Below are 6,882 nucleotides of genomic sequence, written 5' to 3'. Positions count from 1 at the left end.
ATTCTGCTGAAGCAAAAGTTTCCTAGAGCAGCCGATGATAGAAAAAGATAAATACAAGACCATTGGCTAATGAGTTGCACTTTATTTTACATACACAGTCTTATGCTTTCAAATATATTTTCATTTCAGAGCACGTTTGCCAAAATGGGACCTTCATTTATTACTTACTTATTTATTATTTTTAAAAATTGTATTTATTACAGAATTTCAAAATTTTAGTGATCAGTTTATTAATTAAACTTATTTAATTTTTACAAAAGTAATTATTGATATATCTCAGGCTATTATAAATCTCAGTATATCAAAAATTTTAAGGTATGTATATATCTGGAACTGTTAATAAGAAATTAGCACATTCACATTATGTAACTAAATTCATTTCATAAACTTGGTATATTTTTAATATATTAGAGGTATTTTGAACTGTGAGTCATAATTGGTTGGGTTTAATTGATTATAGCAAAGTAAACTAGGGTTCTCTTTCTAAGGGGAGGATGCCATCGTGGAGGACTTTCTCGGGGAAACTAGCTCATATACATGGTACAGGTAGGGAAAACCATGAAAACACCCATGGAGCCAACCCAATTCTTCTGAAATGGAATAGGAACTGCCCGTATTCAGTGATTTTTTACCACTCAGCCACTGGTTACCTGTGAGTTATAAGACATGTGCTCTCATTTACACTGAGTAAAATAAATTCGGCTTTATCGTAATTGATGACACTTTTGTATGTCTTGCATTAAACTCGTATTTAAAATTCTTCTACCGTAAATGCAAAATTCAAGGAGGGGGAAAAAACTATCTCTTTCAAAAACATTGAGATTAATAGTTTTAGAAATTTTTATAATACCAAGAGTAATTTCTTGTAAATAGTTATTCAGAATACCAAGAGTAGTAAATTACAAATTACAGTGTTATATAGAGAAGGGAATGGAATTCTAAAATAAAATGCGTTATAGATAGAATCATTGTACACTATAGATTATCTTGTATAAATAAAGCAACAAGAAGAAGAAAGTTCACAAAGCTTTCAACTTTACATATCAGTATTGAAAAATGTTCTACAAAAGGATGAGAAGTTTTACACTGAATTTTGACCATGTGGTAATTTTTTATTTAGGAAATACAGCTACAAAAGCAAAATAAACAACGCAATGGCCCATCTTTAGCCCTAATGCAAGCTCTAATTCGGTTAGGCAATGACTCGTAGAGTTGGCGGATGTGCTCCTGGAGGATTCCTTGGCATATACTTTCAAACCGGCAAGTTAGATCGGCGCCATCCAGGGAGGGTCGGACATGGCTCCTCAGAGCCCAAACGTGCTCAGTTGGGGAGAGATTTGACGATCGCGCCGGCCAGGCAAGTGTTGGAGACGCACGAAAACAATTAGTAGAAAGGCATGCCGTGTGCGTCCGAGCATTACCCTGCTGAAATGTAAGCCCAGAGATCCATGAAAGGAAGGGCAAAAATAAAGGGCTAGAATCTCATCGAAGTGCTGCCGTGCTATAAGGGTGCCGCACCAAACGAGGCCGGCTGTCAAATGAAATGGCACCCCATACCATAGCTCCTGGTTGTCTCATTGACAGTATCCAGATGAGTATGCATTGCTGTTCTGAACGTCTCCAGACATGTCTTCGCTAGTCGTCGGAACTCACTTCGAAGCAGGACTCATCGCTGAAAGCAATTAATTATATTCCACTCGACCTGTGATCCAATATTCGATCCGGTATCCGGTATTCAACCCCACAAACATGCTTAATGGTGTGCAATGATGATGGGTAGCCGGCGCAATGCCTTCTGTGACTTCAGCCCCGTTCCCAGAGTCTAATTATCACTTTCCATTGCACTGATGTTCCGGCTACACGTCGGATTAAAGCATCAGAGGCTGAGGTTGTGAAGCGTGTTCGGACGATCACTTTGTCCTTGCGTTCTGCCGTCGCTTTTGCTCGACCGTTACATTCTTGACGCTCTCTACAACCATGGTTCACCCATTCCTGCCAACATCATAGAATGGTCGCATCGCTCGGATCCAAATATCTAGCTATCCTGCGGCCACCCTCATTCCTTTATTCTTAAATTGTGACAACTGCTCATACTTTTGACGAACCCGTCTACGAGACGTTGGTACAGTCCACCTAGATCGACAGACCCATACTCGCATGGAAGTTATGCATTATCAGTAGAATATCTTCCGTTTTATGTACCATCCGTCCATAGCTTAGTTGGCAGAGCAGTGGAGTGTAGAGGTGGTGACACAGTTATCCATTTCATCTGGATGCTCCGCTGGAGCTCCATAGCTTGTCAATCATTCAACACTAAATGTTAATCATTTCCATATTTCATCGTAAGGTATAGCCATACGCAATTTCTACCTATTTGGATAACTTCTCAATGAGTCAATTTCTATGTTATAGGCTGTATGTATATCTGTATGTACGTACGATAGATTTCAATTTATTTGCAACAGTACTTATTTGTCAGCTGATAACATTATGCTACCTCCTATTAAAATTGCAACATCATGAAGGCGACATGCTATAAATGTCAAATTTGCATGAACCCCAAGTACTGTATCCTGGTTATAAGAACAATTAGCATTCCAGCGCATGCGCGCAAAGCATGTATGAGTAATACCATCTGCATTGCATGTAAATGGGGGAAAAATTGATAAACGGGTTTTTCATTCAGAAATCGTATTTAAGGGTTAGTTGCTCTGATTAGATTATATTACGCCCCCTATAAAAAGAAGAAACTCTTACTACTATGCATTGGAATTCGACCATGGCAAGATCGTGGACTCTTTGGACTACGATTCATTCTTCCGCAACATTGCTGTCCGTGTTGGTCGGGATCCCATGACTGTAAGTCGAATATGAGATTCAATGGGTCCATATTGAACGCCGTGCAAAATCTCAGCGTCCTTGGGGCATTAAAACCCGAGAGAACGTTGCTGGCAGTGAGATGACATCTGCAGCACCACGGACAGTCAGCACGGTGAGCACTGTTGCTGCTTCCCATGATGCTACAACAGAAACAGGTGCACCTACAGTGGAAGTCATCGACGACACTGGGCACAGGAGTGCACCATGTCGTGATTCACACGAAACCCATTCTGCGTACAGCATGATACGAACGCATTCGTGTGCCAGGCACAGAGGAGAATGACGTTGCCAACTTGCATTCGTGAAAATCACATGAGCCCAGCACTTGTCGTGCTGGTATGAGGTGCCATTCTGCCTTCATCCTAGTTACGTCTTGTTCCCATAACTGGCAATGTGGGCAAACGGCTTTACATTTGATGTGTTAATGCCCGTAGCTGTGCCGTCTTCAAGGCCTGCGTGACACCATCTTTCAACAAGATGATACACGACCTTATGTTGTCTGTGCTGTCCTGAAGTTCCTTGAGACAGAATGTGTTCGAGTGTTGTCCTGATCAACATATTCTCTAGGTCTAGATCTCTCACTCATCTTATCATGGGTTGCCGGGAGATTGCCATGCCATCACTGGCCAGAAAATAGAATTGAAGCTGCATGAAATGAAGTACCTGTGTTTGCCACTCCATTAGTTCCATTAGATGCTCAGCCGGATTACAAATGTTGCCGCTGCCAGAGAAGTTGGGAGACCCTCGGAACACCCGCAGGGCCATCTTCCATTAAAATCTGAGATGCAGCTTACTAGTTAACAAGACTCAGCAATACACAATGTACTTTCGGGAATGGACGGGTGCTTACCAATTAACTTAACCTACAACTGCCTTTTCCAGTTGGGATGTTATGAATGAAACTTCTATAATGATAGAATATGTGAAAAGATTTATTTCCATAAAATTAAAGAGTGTTTTTAAACTTAATAGTCCTCAAATAATATTAAAAATGATTATTAACGGAAACATAGTGAGATATACCTAAATTTATTTACAACCTCTCCTATATTCCCGAAAATTCTTATAAATGCTGTTAGTACAGGAAGTTTTGAAAGCTAAAAATTAAGAGCAACATAAATAAATGTACAGTGGGGGGGGGGGTAAGAATCCAAAATGATTTATATAGTTTTTTGTGGTCAGTACAAAATCTTAATTCAGAGTGAATTAGTTTCGACGTTATTTGACTGATTGATAAATAGCGCTCTAAAATTATATTGGCTGGATAAGTTTCGGATTACAAAACATCTACAGCATTATGTAGACAGACATTACTAGAAATGTGTATGTAGGAAGTCACTTGACATGGATTAATAGAGGAATGAAGCAGTCCAGAGAGGTTTATTATAAGTAGTTACTATTTTTAGTACAGAAACTGAAAATACCTAAATTAAAAGGATGAGTTAAGGGCAAAACAAATTTAAATTAGAATTTTGATTTACATAGTTTTTATCTATCAATCTCTAGATATACGGTTAACAATATACAAGAAACATTAAAAAATTAATATTCTATTTTCTGAGGTATTTTTTAAATATATATGCGGAAAAAGACTTACATCTATAGTTCATAACATAATATCTATAGTTCAGATTTCAGACACAAACTGTCTGCCTAAAGAGATAGTTCAGATTTCAGACACAAACTGTCTGCCTAAAGAGATTTGGATTTATTAAGTTATGGAAAAGTATGCTAGTATATATTCCTTGATGGAATAATGCTGTTAAGGAGGGCTTTCTGACTGAAACTGTCTTGCACTCATGTTATGCAAGGGAGAATCTATGAAAACGTGCATGCAGCCAATCTGTTTCCTGAGAATTGAACTTGGACTGAACTATCAGTGCTCAGCTGTCTTACCTGCTGGGCTGTGAAGGAAAAAAGATGCCTTCATGATAACTTTCTACGAAGAACTGCCTCTGTTCATGTTATATATAGGGAAAACTACGGAAGCATCCATGGAGCGAATTTGTTCACCATAATTTGGCGTTTGTCTAACTATCAATGTTCAGCAGTCTTACCCACCAGATTCCATAGTAGGCTGTATATACAGTCAAAAGTCGTTAATTCGGACACCCATAATCCGGACCTCGAAGCTACAAACTTTCTGCGCATGCTTCGCGTTGACGCATGCGCGTAAGACCTTTACGGCTTCCAATATGCGTGTGCGCATACCTTTTTCATGTATTAAGGTTTACTTTGTTAATGTAAAATTTACTATGAGAGTTTGATACTTTTAAATGAAAATTCTCTTTCTTTAAAAATTTTTCTCAACTGGCAAAATCACCTAATTTTTACCTATTTCAAAACATCTTATTCAAAAGGCTCTCATGAATTTTCCAATGGACCCCCCGCCCCTAAAATGTTCCAATCTCATAACCACTTTTATACTTTTACCCTAACGGAAATGTTTTAACCCATGACATACTGTTATCTATATTTTATCCATAAGTGAAAAAAAAATAGACCCATCTTTACCTTAGGTAATAAAGAACTTTTCCTAATTACAAGCATCTCATGAGTAGTTTTGTGTTTAGTGCCTTGTTCTAAGTTACATTAACACTAAAAAAATGAATCTAAACAAAATTTTGTAATATGCCAAAACAGAAAAAGAAAACGCTTACCATAAAAGATATTTCCGCAATCAAATAAAGTAAAAATAATTCAATTTCTTTCTCATCGACACTTGATAATATCATTCAGATTTCTTAATAATTACTTAACAATAATCCAGGAGATCCAAAATTCGATTTATTTATGTTACAAACATATAATGGCAAAATTCTTTAGGAAATTTCATGGATAAAGTCTTCCAGCAGATCTTATGTCCAAATTTCAACTTTTTTTTCAAATTAGAGAAATCTCATGAGTAGTAAAGTTTTCCAAGTTACATTAACACTAAATAAATTATTGTAAACAAAAAACTACTAATTAAACATATTTCTCCAGCCAAGATCAGTTTCTTTCTGACCAATACTTGAAAATATCATTTAGATTTCTTAATAATTTACGAGATCCAAAATTCGTTTCCTATTGATATTTAAAACATACACAAACTATATCCATTTTATTCATTATAAAATCGGTGTTGCATAGAGCTTTATTGGAATAATTGATCCATATAGTATGAAACAGCTTAAATTCTTTATGAAATTTCATTAGTATATTTTCTGCAGATGATACAGCAGGATGTGAAATTGTATTGTGTTACTATATAATGATTTAATGCAGTTGAATTGCCATAACTAAATTGCATAATTAAAAAATGAATTTTAGTGCCTTGTTCTAAGTTACATTAACACTAAAAAAATGAATCTAAACAAAATTTTGTAATATGCCAAAACAGGAAAAAAAAAAAACACTTACCATAAAAGATTTCCGCAATCAAATAAAGTAAAAATAATTCCATTTCTTTCTCATCGACACTTGATAATATCATTCAGATTTCTTAATAATTACTTAACAATAATCCAGGAGATCCAAAATTCGATTTATTTATGTTTTCCAAGTTACATTAACACTAAATAAATTATTGTAAACAAACAAACTACTAATTAAACATATTTCTCCAGCCAAGTTCAATTTCTTTCTGACCAATACTTGAAAATATCATTTAAATTTCTTAATAATTTACGAGATCCAAAATTCGTTTCCTATTGATATTTAAAACATACACAAACTATATCCATTTCATTCATTATAAAATCGGTGTTGCGTAGAGCTTTAGGAAATTTCATGGATAAAGTCTTCCAGCAGATCTTATGTCCAAATTTCAACTTTTTTTTCAAATTAGAGAAATCTCATGAGTAGTAAAGTTTTCCATTAACACTAAATAAATTATTGTAAACTAACAAACTACTAATTAAACATATTTCTCCAGCCAAGTTCAATTTCTTTCTGACCAATACTTGAAAATATCATTTAAATTTCTTAATAATTTAAGAGATCCAAAATTCGTTTCCTATT

Source organism: Stegodyphus dumicola, chromosome X2, assembly GCF_044657685.1.
Source record: "Stegodyphus dumicola isolate Sdum_Otavi_A_Nest chromosome X2, ASM4465768v1".
Lineage (NCBI taxonomy): Eukaryota > Metazoa > Arthropoda > Arachnida > Araneae > Eresidae > Stegodyphus > Stegodyphus dumicola.
The sequence above is the reverse complement of the archived record's forward strand: the minus strand, read 5'-3'. Positions refer to the sequence as shown.